This window comes from Panthera onca, chromosome B4 (assembly GCF_046562875.1).
Source record: "Panthera onca isolate mPanOnc1 chromosome B4, mPanOnc1 haplotype 2, whole genome shotgun sequence".
NCBI lineage: Eukaryota > Metazoa > Chordata > Mammalia > Carnivora > Felidae > Panthera > Panthera onca.
In genome coordinates this window covers 118,324,681-118,340,664 of record NC_138345.1, presented here as the reverse complement: position 1 = coordinate 118,340,664, position 15,984 = coordinate 118,324,681, and the positions used below count along the sequence as shown (strand labels likewise).

The 15,984-nt window shown below is 38.8% G+C and overlaps 1 long non-coding RNA gene across 7 annotated transcripts in view; it reads left to right on the top strand.

Annotated features, from left to right (window-relative positions):
* The window catches only part of LOC132693915 (uncharacterized), a 101,823-nt gene that overhangs the window by 50,065 nt on the left and 35,774 nt on the right, over positions 1-15,984 (top strand). For 4 of the 7 annotated variants that reach the window (XR_013556542.2, XR_013556544.2, XR_013556546.2 and 1 more), the window contains one exon: positions 6,446-6,623. The exons of 1 other annotated variant lie outside the window; for it this stretch is intronic. This is a non-coding gene — a long non-coding RNA (uncharacterized LOC132693915). Of the gene's footprint in view, positions 1-6,445; positions 6,624-10,072; positions 10,272-15,984 lie in introns of all 7 variants that reach the window. 2 more of the 7 variants (XR_013556543.2, XR_013556545.2) reach the window with 2 other exon arrangements.

Here is a 15,984-nt window from a genome sequence, read left to right as displayed (position 1 = left end):
TGAAATGTGCTATCATCAATCTCTCTTTCTAAGTGTTGAGTGGATGCATAACAGTAAAAGTCGTTTGTGGTTTTCAGCTTCAGCTTCCATCTTCATTAACACAAGTGGGGCTGTAATGGTAGAAAACAAGATATCAAATTTCACTCCCCCTTATGACACCCACTTGAAGCTCTGAACCCAAGAACTAAAAGCAAAATAAAACTATTTACCAGCCAGAGGGAAAGGAGAATAACAGCATGTGGCTTGTAAACTTAACAAATGTAATCACAGTAATTGAGCAGCCCAGGAAATAATTTGGCCAGCATAATTATATTACAAATTACATATTGCACAATTAAACAATTGCATTTTGGCCACAAATGGAGCTCCAAATATACAATTTATGGTGAAGTGGAGAGGTAATTTAAAATGATAAAAGAATAGCAGGGCCCAGAAATGCATTTACATTTATATCCATATTGGAAGGAATATACCAGGCAAAGTAATAAGGAAAAGGGCCAGTGTTTTCAACAGAAAAAAAAACAAAAACAAAACAAAAATGAGTTGAATGAATTTTGCCAAGTACTACGTAGATGCTTTACCACTATTTGACTTTCTAACATATGTAAAACCCAAAAGTCCAGTGCTTTTTTTTTTTTACTAAGGAGAAATTCATGTGTCAGAAGTTCTTAATTTGGGCTATTAAACTGGATTACTAAAGTCCTTAATTTAGTAGGAAATTCCAATACTCAACTATCAAAAACATATTGAGAGAGTTATATCTTATTTTTTTCTTGTCAAATACATTCCTGAAATATGCTGTTTAGAATATGCACAAAAAATTACATTGTCTTTCTCACTCTGCGGTTCACACTTCTTGGGGAATTTGGTTATTTGGTCTGACCCTCGTCAAACATTGACTATAGACTTTCTACCTTCCAGGTTCTATTCTAGGGGGTACAGTGGGGAACTTAGTAGACATAATTCTCTCTTGAAAAGTGTGTTAGATGAGAACAAACAAACTTTAAACAAATTATTACAAATAATTGATTAAATAATTACAAATGTGTAAAAAATTGAGAAGGGTGCAGGGTACCCTACATGCACATAGCAGGGGGTTCTAACAAAGCCTGATGGGGAAATGGAGTAGATCGGGCAGAGGAAACCTGAGGATCTATATTTACATTAAGACGTGAGAATGCCCAAGAAATATAGGACTCACTACTTATTTTATAATTAGTAATGGGTAAGGAAGCCTTTCTGGAATTTTTTGACTGGGGGTCCAAAATTCCAACTCCTGCCATCTAAAGGCAAAAGGGATTGGAGAAAACATTCCTCTGTCAAAAAAGAATCATAAAAAAAAGCAACGTCAGTAATTTGGGGATGAGTTCTATAATACTTGGTTTGTATCCTGCAGGACTGGTGATTTAATATTTCCATTGGATTTTTGATAAATGCGAAAGCATCCAGACTCTCTTTGCTTAGTATCTGGAGCTTAAGGGCTGGATATCACCAGGGTTTTTTGAAAATTGACGAAACAATACTCATGTGGTCACCATTTATTGAGTGCTTTACTGTGAGCCAGAGTCTCTGTTGAGAGCTTTGCCCTACTCAGTCTTCACAGCAGGTGACTGTGGTGGGCTCTACTCGTCTTACCTTATTGTGCACATGGGACGATTGGGGTACATATGATAAATAAATGGTTTCAGGACCTCAGATACTGAGTGGCACATCTGGGATTGAAGCCAGTGTCTCTCTGACCCAAATGTCCACTCTATAGCATTTGCTATCAAGCCTTTCACCTGTTTGAAAGAAAAAGGAAAGGAAATAAGAGCAAGTACCTCATCAGGCATTTGCCTCTGCCTTCCCCTCTACCCACCCCAACCAGGCCAAGGTTGTAGTTCACTATTGTCTAAGTCTGGTTTTCAAGGTGTGGTCCTCATTGTCAATATCATCTGGAAATCTGATAGGAATGGTTGAGCTACTAAATCTGAAACTCTTGGGGTATGACCCAACAATCTAGGTTTTATAAGCCTAGGGGAGTGTAACGCCAGTTAAAACCTGGGAACTGGTGGTATAGACAAATGTGAAAGGCTGTGAAGGTCCTTATGTTTGTTTGGGGTCTGACAATCTCAGATGACAAGGTGCATCTCATTCTTTTCCTTATGCCGGGACAGCCAAAATCAGATGACCTCATTAAGAAACTTCCCTGGCCCACTCAAAAGTCCTGGCTTTGTTTGTATTTGAGCGTGTATACCTTAATTGGAAAATGTGGGAGACTGAAATTAGAATGTGAAAACCTGATTGTATCCTGGGAGATGTAGATTTTCCAGGTGAACTTAATGAAGAAACTTTTTCCCCAAGATAGAGCGGGAGCGACACCACAGGGAGGAAGTAACTAATAAAAACAAAGAAAATCAAAAACCCCAGGGAAAAAGAAAATATTAGATAGGTGGAATTAGATCTATCTCATTAAAAGGAAAATGAAATTGGGACGCCTAGGTGGCTCAGTTGGTTTAGCCTCTGACTTCGGCTCAGGCCATGATCTCACAGTTTATGGGTTTGAGCCCCACATTGGGCTCTGTGCTGACAGCTTGGAACTTGGAGCCTGCTTCAGATTCTGCGTCTCCCTCTCTCTCTGATCCTCCCCTGCTTGTACTCTGTCTCTCTCTCAAAAGTAAATAAACATTAAAAAATTTAAAAAAAAGAAAGGAAAATGACATTGGTGTGAGACGGGAAGCTACTGGTCAAGTGAAATGACCTGAGTTATGTTTTTTAGGTTAGTTTTTTTCTCTTCAGGTAAAAACTGCCCTGACACTTACCTTTAAATGACATACAGGTCATATTAAAGAGAAAGAATGGCCTAAGGATAGGTTCTGTGGGTCACCTATCCTGACACAGGGAAGGTAGTAATCAAGTAAATTTGGAACTTGATGCATACCCTCTCTTCATCTCGGGGGTTTTGGTGTACATTAAGCATTCTCTCAGCAGATAACCTCTGCTTCAATAAGTGTTTCTCAATATTATTTGATCTTAGAACAATTTATAACAGTATCTATTAACAGCCTGAGAACTCACTGATCTAAAGTCTTCAAGTACCAAATGATCCATTGAGGCCAGTGGGGCCAAGTTTGTGACAATCTTTAGTATTCAACTCATAAATTGATCGTCGTGATTGGTGCTGTTCTGGCTTATTATGTATAGAATAGACAGTGGGCTTCAGGTGTGGTAAATGAAATATGAATTGGGTTTCCTAGGCAAAAGCACTGAGATGGATATTGAGGAAATGATGCGACTAGAAGTTTTTCTTAACACTTTCATGCTGGGTTGAAAGTCCATCTGCTAGACACCCCTGCTGGATGAAATTCTCATAGGTGGTTTGCTGGTCCACGTTGGAAAATATTTCGTGATAGATACCTTTCTCTGCATTTTCTCTTTTGCAATGTCCAATTTGGAGATGGAGGTAATAAGACCCAGGCTTGACTAACGAGCTTTGGGGAAAACAATGTTCCTGGAGGCAGCAAACAGGACTAGGAGAATAGTAAACTTGGTCCCAGCCTCTTGGTTCTCGGCAATGAGGTTTTCAATCATAACCTGCATCCTGCTCATTTGCTGAGTCAACTTTGCTAAAGGGCTTAATCTGGTGTGAGATACTCCATGGCCACGTCCCTGCTAACCTCTTCAGACTTACTTCTCACAACTCACCACCTCCCATGACACCTAACTTCTTCAATCCCTCAAATATACCATGTTCTCCTTCTCTTTCCCCTGGCCTTATTCCTTCAGCTGCAAACCCTCTCACTTCCTAGCTAACCCCCAGTCCTCTTTCTTTCCCATTTTTATTGAGATGGTAGTTGATATTCAGCACAATACTTTGACTTACATGTATTGTGAAGTGATTACCACAATAAGGTTAGTTAACCTCCATCACCTTGTAAGATACAATTTTAAAGAAAGAAAAAAAGCGTATTCTCCTTATAGATGAGAATTCCTAGGATTTGCTGTTTTAACAACTTTCATATATATCATACAGCAGCCTCATCCTCTTTCACATCTCAGTTTAGATATCACTTCCCCTAGGAAGTCTTTTATATTTGTTGGGGTTTTTTTTGGTTGCAAGTGGTAGAAGCCAAATCTGTCTTTAAGCAGGAAAGGTTATTACATGCCTCATAAAATGTTGGAGCATTGGCTTGACTTTGGAACCTGAATGGACTGGAAGTGCACCTGCCGCCAGCATTGATGCTAAATCTGATTCAAGAACCCGACTTTCCAACCAGCGTACCTGCTAAGGCTTGGGTGCCTTGAAGGCCAAATGGTTCCACTAGGGGCCTTTGTATTCATCTTTCTCATATATAAATCAAAATCTCTCAGAGATGAGTCTGATCAGTGTAGCCCAGGGAACACACCTGTGCCCCAGTTACAAAAGAGGCTGGGGTGGCAAGTTTTCTGGTTCCTGTCTTAGGGAAAAGGGATGCATAGGGCTGAAAATTTCCCAAGGATTAAAAAAGGGATCAGAGATGCAGGGCTAACAGCCAACATGACAAATGTTCACCACCTATTTACTGATTTTGTAACTCTGGGTTAGGTGCCCTTCAAAGCACTACACGTCCCCATCTTGGCATCTTACTCCCAGTTCCATGTTGTAACCAGCTCTTCATTATTTTATAACTTTCCCCAGACTGTCTGTGAGAGAAAGGACTGCTCGTTGTCATCTTCTTTTTATTCACAGTTAAATTCCCAGTCCCTAGCTTCTATTGCTCTGCACATAGTAAGTGCTCAATAAAGATCTGTTGAGAGAATACATTTGGCTCAAGTAGTCTGGACTTCCTAAAGCTGGCATCCAAGGAACTTTCATCTTATAGCTGCTGTATTTTTTCCCTTTGTGATTTAAGCCCAACCTTGCTTCTCATTTTTCTCAGCTTTATTGAGACATAATTGACAGACAACATTGTGTAAGGTTAAAGTGTACAGCATGGTGATTTCGTATACGTATGTATTGTGAAATGATAACCACAGTGAGGTTAGTTAACACATTCATTACCTTATGTAGTTACCTTTTCTCCCCAGTGGTGAGAACATTTAAAATCTACTCTCTTAGCAAATTCCAAATATACAACACGATATTGCTAACTATAGTCAGCATGCTATCCATTAGAACCCCAGAACTTATTTGTCTTACAACTGGAAGTTTGTACTCTTTGATCAACAACTCCTCATTTTCCCTGGCTCTCAGCCCTTGGTAACCACCATTCTACTCTCTGTTTCTATAAGTTAGATTTCTGTAAGTAGATTCCACATATAAGTGAGACCATGCAGTATTTTTCTTATTCTGTCTGACTTATTTCACTTAGCACAGTACCCTCAGAAGTCATTCATGTTGTTGCAAATGTCAGTATTTCTTTGCTTTTAATGGCTGAATTTTATTCCATTGCATATTTATATATACCACATATACATTCATCTAACATCAGACACTTAGGTTATTTCCATGTCTTGGCTATTATGAATAATGCTGTAATGGGAGAACTATTTCTTTGAGATAGTGTTTTTGTTTTCTTCACATATATACCCAGAAGTGGAATTGCTGAACCAGCCTTACTTTTTAGCTTGTTCCCAATTCTATCATTAGATCAAGGAAAATTACCCTGAGCGCCAACCTTTTTGCTGAACTGGAAATCTATAAGCTTTTGCCAGCTTTTTATTACTTCAAACTCTTCTCTTGTACCCTCAACCTTTGAATGGAATTGCATTCCCAACCAGGAGGATGACTCAGGAGCAAGGCATTCCCACCTGCTTAACTCCCACATTGTTCTAGACTGCTTCTCTTGTATATGTCATTCCAGTGCTGTTTTGCCTTTCACATTTGGATAGGTCTGAAAGTTGAGTTTACTCCATTAGTTCTAGGACTCCCAGTTCCAATTTTCTACTAGCCCAGCACAGAGGGCCTAGCATTCCTTAGAGTCAAGCCCAAATGAGGGTGGATGGGTGGAAGAATACAACATCCCGTTTGGCCTATTTGTATTTGAATTAGGGTGGAATAGCCCAGTGAAAATGCCAAGTGGGCATATACTGCTCTTGAGCTCACGGATGAAGTCATAGCCAGAGCTGAGAATTTCAGAATTATCAGAAAAGCAGAGTGGCTAGAGTATGAAAGAATCCAAAGAGCTAATGTAGAATGGGAAGAGAGGCAAAGACCAAATTCTCAGTCTGTTTGCAAGACAGGGGGAAGAGCCTGTTCAGATGAAGAAATCAAGAGCATGAAATATGGAAGAAATGATTAAGTTTGTGGGGAGATAGGAGAGATTAGGTAAAGAATACAACCGAAGGGATTTTCTTAGAAAGAAGGGTGGAAATATCCTTGAAATGAAAGGAAAATAAGCAAGGAGTGAAGGTCCAGAGATATAATGAAGTGAGGGTGGGAGGGGTCCTAAAGGAGTAGCATGACTGAAAGCTTTTATTCTTTCAGATCTGCTGAGAGTTGTGTGACTGAGATGTCCTTAAGGCCTTGAAAAGAATGGAGACGGTCTGAAAGAGCTGCTATAAGGAATGGGAAGGGGCTGTTTAGGGATGCAGTAAAGTATCCGGATCTAACAGAAGTGGAATGATGTGAGTTTTAGTGGCTGCCATCACTACTTTTCTTTGAGGTAATAGCAAATTATTCAAATTAAAATCCTCCTGAAATTCATAATATTTTAAGTTGTGGTTATAGTTTAAAGATAGCAAAAAATGAAATATACTTAATAAGATCTCAAATTAATTTCCAGTGACCCACATTCCAAGTTTTCTTGAGAAAGGTTAAGTGTGATACATCTCAAAACAATAAGGCTGGAAATAGAACTAGTACTTATTGAATATCTCTGGCATACCAGACCCTGGGGTGAGAGACTAAGAGAAAAATTACCAGGTGTACTCACAACTGCAAAGAAAAGACCCCCCCCCCCCCCCCCACTGTTCTCGGAACCAGCCAGGGCGTGCCCGGTTGTGGTCTGACCTAAAGGTGGGAACCAATCAAGTTCTGCTGAGTGGTTTGAAAAAAAGGCAGGAACCAATCAAGTTCTGCTGAGTGTTCAAATTTAAATGTCAACCAATAACAGCTCTGTAACCACGAAAAATCCCTAACTTGTTTGTGCCTGTCTATAAAAGAAGCTGTAAGATCCTCGCTCGGGACCTCCTAGCGTTACCGGTAACGAGTGCACGGAGGTCCGGGTTCGAACCTGTAATAAACGACCCTTGCCGCTTGGCTTTGACTCTGGACTCTGGTGGTTTGTTCTTGGGGGTCTTTCGAATTTGGGCATATCAGGGGTAGGCGCTTTATATGTGTTGTCTTGTTGAACTTTCACAGCATCCTTTAGAGGAAGCAACTAATACCTCCATTATGACGTGCAGAAAATGAAATATAAAAGGGCATTCTAGTCCAGGCCACTCATCTAGCAAGTGGAAGAGAGAGGATTTGAACCTAAGTCTTGGAATGCCAAAGCCTGGACTCTTTTCACTTCTTCATGTTGTGAGATGATTATTAGGTCTCACTGAAGAATCACTTTTCTTTCATTATATCCATATTGCCTTCTAGGTAATCCCTGATTTTGTGAAACAAAGAAAAGTTTGATAGAATACATGGTTTAATCTGCTATTCCTCGGAGTCCAAGCATAATAGACAGTAGAGGAAAAGATAGATGAAGGAGAATTTCAGAATAATTTCCAGAGATGCCATTGGGAAATTCTTACTTTCTTCTTAAGTATGCCAGAAGATTTCAAGCTTCGAAGTGGATTCTAAATGAGAAATGAGAAAGATAAAGCTAGAAAAAGAGGCTTCAACTAGAATCATATTTAGTCTATTTGATATTTCTGGATCCTGTATTGGTCTCATCTAGATTGCTTTCTCACATTACTTAGTTTCTCCCTAGCAAACCAAAAGTAAAACCTGGAGTAGAAATGAACTCTTCATAAAACTAATGTCAAATTAGTAGAGTTACTAAAGTTAAAAGCAAATGTGATCATAAAATCCAAAGGAATGTAGCAAAATTACTGGATAAAAGATTAAAATATAAAAATCAATTACATTTTTATAGTAGAGCACATAAAAACATTAAAATAATCTAAAAATTATTATTTACATTAGGTGTTAAAAGTATCAAACACTTAAGAATGCATTTACCAAAAGAAATGTAAAACTTCTACACTGAAAACTTTAAAATTACCGCATAGCTGAGAAACATTAAAGCCTTCTTAAATAAATGGAGAGGGTACCATGTTTACAGATAATAATATTTTTATGATGCAACTGTCCTCAAGTTGATCTATAGATACAATGGAATCCTGATTAAAATCCAGTAGATTAGTTATTTTTGGGCTAGAAATTGACAAGTGGATTCTAATCTTTATATATATATATATAACATATATATATAAAGATTAGAATATATGTTATATATATGTGTTATATATGTGTGTGTCTTATATATATGTATACATTTGTATACATGTACATATATATATACATTTACATGGAAATGTGAAGAACCTAGGACAACCAAGAACAAAGTTAGGGTATTTATACTACTATATATCATTCATATATTAATGTATCATCATAAACTGATATATCACCCATAAAACTGATATATCACCCATAAACTGATGATGTAGCCTTTTGGGTTCCAGTTTTATGGGGAAAAGACTGCCTATTAGATTTTTCATCTTGGGCAGGCCTACGTTGGTTTTTTTTTTAACTTTTCCATGCATCATATCAACCATGAAAATTGTACTTTAAAGTTATTCTGTTAGGCAAAGTACCTAAACATTAAATTAAGTTTCAGTGCTTTTAATTTTTCAGAAATCCTACTTTCTCTCAGTCCTTGAATTTTATTATCTGATTATTGATATTGTTTTTAAGAAAAAATTTAAATTCAGAAATTTTAGTTATTTTTCAGCAAAAGAATTTATCAAGGTGCCCAGATAACCTTATTGTTAGAAATGGAAGTCCCTGCACATGTTAAGTTTGAGACACATTTGAGAAACCCAAGAAAAGATAATAGAAAATTTGTTTTGTGAGTCTAAAGTCAAGGAAGAGGTCTATACTAGAGACATAAATTTGGAAGTTGTTGGTGTAAAGATAGTATTTAAAGTCGTAAGTTTGATGAGATCCACAAAAGAGTGGGTATAGGTGGAGAAATGGTCTAAGGACTCCTGGACACATAAAAGTTTAGAGATTGGGTAGATGAGGAACCAGTAAAGACTAAGACACATTAGTGAACAGGAGGAGGAAACTGGGAAGGTGTGGACTGCTGGAAAATAAGTAAAGAAAGAGTTTCAAGGAGGACAGAATGGTCAAATGTACCAAATGATGCTGAAAGATCAGTTACAATGAGGAACTAAGGTGAATAAAACTCATTGGGCTCTTTGGCCTCAGTAATCTGGAAGCCAATGACCTTGAGTAGAATATTTTTGGTGGAGTGCAGGCGGCAAAGCCTGATTTGAATGGGTTGAAGGCATGACAGAAAGAGAGGAAATTGGAGCCAGCATCTACCAATAAGTTTTTATACAAATAGATATAGACAGAGAAATGGGGAAATAGTTCTAGGACAGGTAGAGTTAGGTCTTTTGGAAGCCAAGAAAAATTATAGCATTCTTGTACATTTGCAAAAATGACCCAATAAAGAGAAAAAGTTGATGATACAGCAGAGACAGAAACAAATTTCTGGAGTGATGTTTTTGAGTAGGCAAGGTAGATGGGATTTCATGCACAAGTGGATAGGCTGGCCTTAGGGAAGAATATGGGCAGAGCATACTCAGAAGATAAAAGAAACTTTCTGAGCACATATGTGAGTGGGTGTATAGTTGTAGTGGTATGAGCTCATAGGAATCAAACCTTCTGATTTTTTTTAGTAAAAGAGAAAGCATGTTTATCAACTGAGAATGAGAATGAGAATGAGCAGATATTAGAACTTGGAAGAAATAGAAGGAGGCTTCTAATAGTAATGGTGGAGAGTGAATGAATATGGGGCTGCCAGGTAGCTCTAAGGCCACTTGGGGGGGGGGGCAGAGATTATGAATTTAAAGTGAAATCAGCCAGTATGATTGTGTTTTTCTTTAGGTCTGTTCAGCTGTGCATGTGTGCAGTATGGAGCAAGCAGAAAATTGTACTTAGGCAGAGCTGGGGTTGTGCCAGGTGTGGGGATGAAGTCAGAACATGACAAAAGAGAGCTGTGTGGAAGGGAGTGATGTCTCTGATTCCTGGAGATGTTAAGCAAGATAAGAAAAACCTGAAGATGCTGAAATACAGTGAAAGGAAGGTAAGGACTTCCGATTGTCAGAGCAGATGGGTTGAAGAATTGTTGTAGTTGGAAGACTACAGGGAATGTGCTGGAAAGATAGGAAGTGGTATAACAGAGGGGGTACTAAAATTGAATTTACAGGGAGTGGTTGCAACTTTTGGTGATGAGAAGGCATTATCATGGCAATGAATGTCAAAGGTAAGGTGAGGACAAGATCATCAGAAGAAAAGAGGTCCAGAGAGTGAGAGACCAATGCATTGGAAGGATAATGTACATCAACGGTCAATAAACCATAGCCTCATCTGGCCTGTTGCAAGGTTTCATATGGCCCTGGCATATGAATCTGGATCTGGATAGCATTGTGAGCCACAGAGATGAATTGGTGCTTCCCTTCCCTGTGTTTACCTCCACTCCCAGCACCAACCCATCCAGCATGGTGGCCACACTTCATTGCTGCTCAAGAGTCATGCTTGGCAACTGCCGGGTACCAAGTTGTGGAATCACCTCTGGCCTTCTGCCCAAACTGAAATGGTTGGGCTTTCCAGGAGGAAGCAGTGTTCTGAGATCAGGGTCACTGAAGCAGAGGGTGAAACTGACTATGATGGCAGCCACAGACAGATGGGGTGGGAGGAACAGGACAGGAGTTTTCTGCTTTGTTATGTAAGTACCTACATAATATTCTTGCTTTTGTCCCTTGGCCAACAAAGTCTAAAATATTTCCAACTGGCCAGGCTCTGATCTGCAGAACTGAGCAAGAATTGGGATAAATTAGTATTGGAGAGAATGACAGTGAGATAGGAGCAAAAATCCTCAAAAAAATTAGGGAAAATGGATTAAGGGATATTAGTTGACTGTACTGAATAGGGTAGTGGATGGAACAGTCTGATGACATGAGATTAAAACCTGGGTCCTGGCTTCCCCACTTTTTTAATATTCTTAGAAAGCCTGGAGTGAGAATGACCAACGAATGGCAAAGGTTGTTACTAGGAATAAAAATACAGTTTCAAGCGGGCTTTAAAAAGTCATCATCTTAGCATTATCATTATGGAACTATAAATGGTTATTGTGCTGAAGTAGAATTTAATAGACTCTTGAAAACTTATAAAAAGGTTAAGTATATAATCAATAGTGAACCATCATTATAGAAATTTCAGCAAGTTTTAATGCAGTTCTGAAACCCAACTTTCCTATGAAACTATTCTAAGTGTCCTTGGTTTCAACTCTAATGTCTTCCTCAGAAGTAAACTTTCCATGCAAATTATTTATTGCCTGAAGAAACAGGGTCCACAGGAAGCTAAAATTAGAACTACCATCCTAGGAATTGTTATTGAATATTTCAAACAGCTGATGTTCTCTTCCATCACAGTCATAGCAAGGTACATAGAGGAACAATGGAATCATTTTTAATGGATGGGTACTTTTATAGGCTCCTCTTTCTTTTTGAAAATTATCTTCAAGGGCTGAATAACACCAGTGATAGGCAGCATGAAATGATGAAAAGCACCAAATTTAAGTCTGGATTCCTAATCCACCATTTCCCAGTGGTGCGGTTTTGCACAAAGGACTAACCCTCTTTGGTCCAAAGTTTCCAAGACTGTAAAATGGGAATAATATTATTATTAAAGCACATTGGATTATTGTGAAGGATAAATGAAATGTGTGTGCAAGTTTTTAGCTCTATCTGGCACATGAAGTAAGCCTAAATCTGAACTAACAAGATGTTTCATTGATCCTCAGACAACATTCTTCCAGGGTCATGACTTTTTAAAAAGAGTTTATAGTTTTGTGGAAAAGAGGCATTTTCTTAGAATATTTCAAATGACTATTATGTGCTATTTAAGCCATAAAGTAGCAAAATTAATGAGTATCTCTAAGAGAGAATACAAAATGTTATGGATACAAACTTAGGTCTCCATACTCATTTATTGTATATAATAGGCCAGAGAGCCAAAACTCCAAAAAAGAGTGCTGGTAGCTAAGGCCTACTGGGGAATCCATGTTCTATTTAAGAGCAGCCAGGTGTTTACAACAATATGTTCTCTCCTCCCCTAAATCATCAGATTTAGCTAGTGGGCCAAAATTTTGTGGCTATGTGTAGACTGTGAGATCTGTGCATAGGCCTTCGGTGTTATTGAATGAAATCTCCAGACCTTTATGAATATCCTCCTAATTTTGTTGATATGCACCAACTTCTATTGCTGATAGCTAACTACCTGCATTTTTAACTTTCACTAAAGTTTGATCTTTCACTGTATGGCCATTTGTCATAAAGAAACAAGGATTCTGTCACCTCCTGGGAATTTTGCATACCTCAATAATGAGCTGAGAATAGCAAAGACCCATTGAGATATAATCCAGGGATTAGGTCTACTTCCTAGCTAAGTAGTTTGTTCTCATAAGCTAACTTCACAATCACCCGAGACTCCAATTTCTGCCTCAGCAAAATAAAGATTGACTGTAGTATGGCTCAAATTTTGGGATCCCTAGCTGTAGTCATAGGACATGGTTCAAATCCTGGTTTGACTGAATTGCTTAACTTCTCCAAACTTTGTTTGTTTGTTTGTTTTTCCTGGGAGTTTTAGATTGATCAGGCTGGTGAAGAGTAGTAGTAGTAGACAGAGGGGATGAGAGGTCATGGTGAGTGGTAAGCCTTGTCTAGGGGAAATTAACAAGAAAAACAACATTGTCAATGCAAAAAGCAAGAGTGGAGTTGAAAATTGAAAAACCACAGAGGTCAAGAGCCTCCAGAAATGGAGTAGGGAGAGGGTAAGAGTGAGGTGAAGCAAAGCAAGAGGTGCCAGGCATTTCCCAGGAAGCAGACGCTGTTCTGTAATGCTTGGTTTTATCACATGCTAAGTGTTTTCTGATTTGAATCTCAGTTGCCCTGGTTTAAAGCAGAAATCGCAAACTGGCGGCCCACAGATCAAATTCAGGCCACACACCAAGGTAATAATGATAAGAAAATGTGTACTAACATTTAATACACATGAGACTTGGTCTAAGTATTTTACACTTACTAGCTCATGGAAACTGCTAAATAAGCCCGGGGATGGATACCATTAGTATCCTCAGTTTCCAGATGTGGGAACTGGGTTAACAACCAGTTAACTTGTAGCATTGGGCTTTAAATCTAGGTAGACTGGTTCCAGAGTCTATACACTTACCCATCATCCTATCAAAGGGGCCATGTCCTAATATTGGGGAGAACACACTCAGGGCTTGCAGAAAAAGCCTATACTCTGGGCTGCTGAGGGAATAGTCACTTAAAACCAGCTTCCATGCAAAACAAACAAACAAAAAACAAAAACAGCTTCTGCCCTTTGGCTACTTTCTTTATACATATCTTGGTCTTGTTCTCCCACCATTTTCTTGAGCATCTTTTCATCTGTCTTAACTGTCATCAACATATCATCTTAACAGATTACTTTAAAGTAATATGTTTAGCATATTACCTTAACATGTCTATACTTTTCTTAGCTAACATGTATTTTGCCCACCCAATGTTTTGAAAACATTGAAAGTAGCTGACAACATTTTAAATTTGAGAGGTTTCACATAAAAATCCTGATTTCTGGCTTTTCGCAAGAAATTGCAGGACCGGGGGAGTTTGGGATGGTGTTCATGCTGATGACTGTCATGGTGTCTGGCAGAACAGGTGCCACTCTGCAGAGTCCTGTGGTCCTCACCCACCTTTGCTACATTCATTTATGTCACTTGCCTTTCCTCAATACAACTTTGTGATCCCTGGTTTAAAGGTCCCAGGTGGGCTGATAGCACCAAGAATAGCAGAGTGATGTCAAGATCATACAAAGAGACATGTAGGAAACAATTGAATTTATTTATTTATTTATTTTTAAATGTTTATTTATATACTTTGAGAGAGAGCGTGTGTGCTCAAGCGAAGTAGGGGCAGAGAGAAAGGGAGCGAGAGAATCCCAAGCAGCCTCTGCCCTGTCAGTGCAGAGCCTGACGCAGAGCTTGATCTCATGACTGTGAGATCATGACTTGAGCTAATATCAAGAGTCAGATGCTTAACCAACTGAGCCACCCAGGCACCCTAAAACAATTGAATTTAAAATACAAAAGTGATAAGCAATTGAAACTAAACCAATTGAACTAAACCAATTTAACCAATTGAAACTAAACTCCCCAGCTACGTACATCTATTTGTATGATTTTAGAGCTTGAATTTTATAACTAATGGCTAACATCTAGTTAACCCTTTCCGGTGACCGAGAATGCTATGCATTGACTAAATTGGTTCACTTTATGACAGCACACATAATAAGGCTATGTTGTCCAGGCCCTTGGCATCTAAGTAGGATCTTAAGACTGGTTCTGGGGAGAGTGATGCATGTCATTATGAAGCCTAGCCCTTAAGAAAGCCTTCCAGATATTATTATCCTCTTTCTTCCCCTTCCATGGAATCTTGGATACCACGAGCTAAAGATGATGGCATTAGAAGATAGAAGGATTTAGATCACAGTGTCATTACCTGCAGAACTGCCAGCTGGCATGGACCATCTGCATTGGAGAAATTGCCTTCTATTTTGTTGGGCCAGGGGGACTGAGGTTGGCTTGTTACTGTAGCTACTGTAATTACCATGGCTAATAGTCTTAATATTACTCTGTTTAAAGAAACTCAGTTCTCACAGCTACCTTGTAAATTCTCTGCTATCCCATTTTGCAAATGAGGGAATGGAGGCATGGAGAAATTAGTAACTTGACCCAGGTTACAGGACTAATCAATAGCAGAGTGAGGATTTGAACATAGCTTCAAAGTCTCACCATTGTCCATACTGCCTCTCAGCAAATTGCTACTGAGCATGTGTGAAGTAAGGTTCTCGGAATCCAAAGTCCATAAACACACACCGTCCCTATACTTAAGGACTCACAGTATAACAGTGGAAGTAACCTCATGAACAGATTAGGTAATCTGACATGCTTGTTGAGTGATTATGTGTCAGACACTGTGGTAGGGGACGAAGTTCATCTGTTGTGAAAGTCGGTAGAGGGTAGATCAGGATGGAGACACAGAAGAGGGAGAAACCACTTCACATAAGAAAGGCAGGGGACATCTCAGGGGAGACAGCAGTCTGCTTGGCTCCAAAGTGCTGCTTAGGCTTTTGCCAGGGTTTGAATAATTCCAGAGGCTCGATAAGCATGTCCTATTTCTCAAGTACACACGGCCTGAAGCCCTTTCCTCTCTGACTTATGAGCTTTTTCTTTATCCAGTGAAGTGATCATCACTGCTTAGTTATTTTAGGAACAGGAGCAGAGAACAATTAAAAAATCATCAATTACTGTAAATAAACTTGGCAGTCAATATCCCTCATGATACCATAAACCCATGCAAGCTATTGACTCACTAACAGGTGAATAATTCTCCAGGATCAATGATGACAATAATGCTTTGCTAAATTTAGAACCATCAAAATAAACATACAAGTACATAGGGTCAAAACAATTCTTCATATCCACAAGGGAAATTTTCATCAAGTTAATGTGCCATGATAAAGCAAAAACAAGTGGGAAAAAAAATCCACTTCTCCTTGAATGTACTTTTTTTTTGCCTGCAGAGGATTCTAGAATTATTTTCTTTGTTCCTAAACTTTATGACATTCCACGCAGCAGTGATATTAGCTTAGAAAAATGATGACTAGTCAGCATCCACATGGAGGCACTCTTTTTAAGATATTTGTGAAAGAGTTCCATAACCTTTAGCATCCCA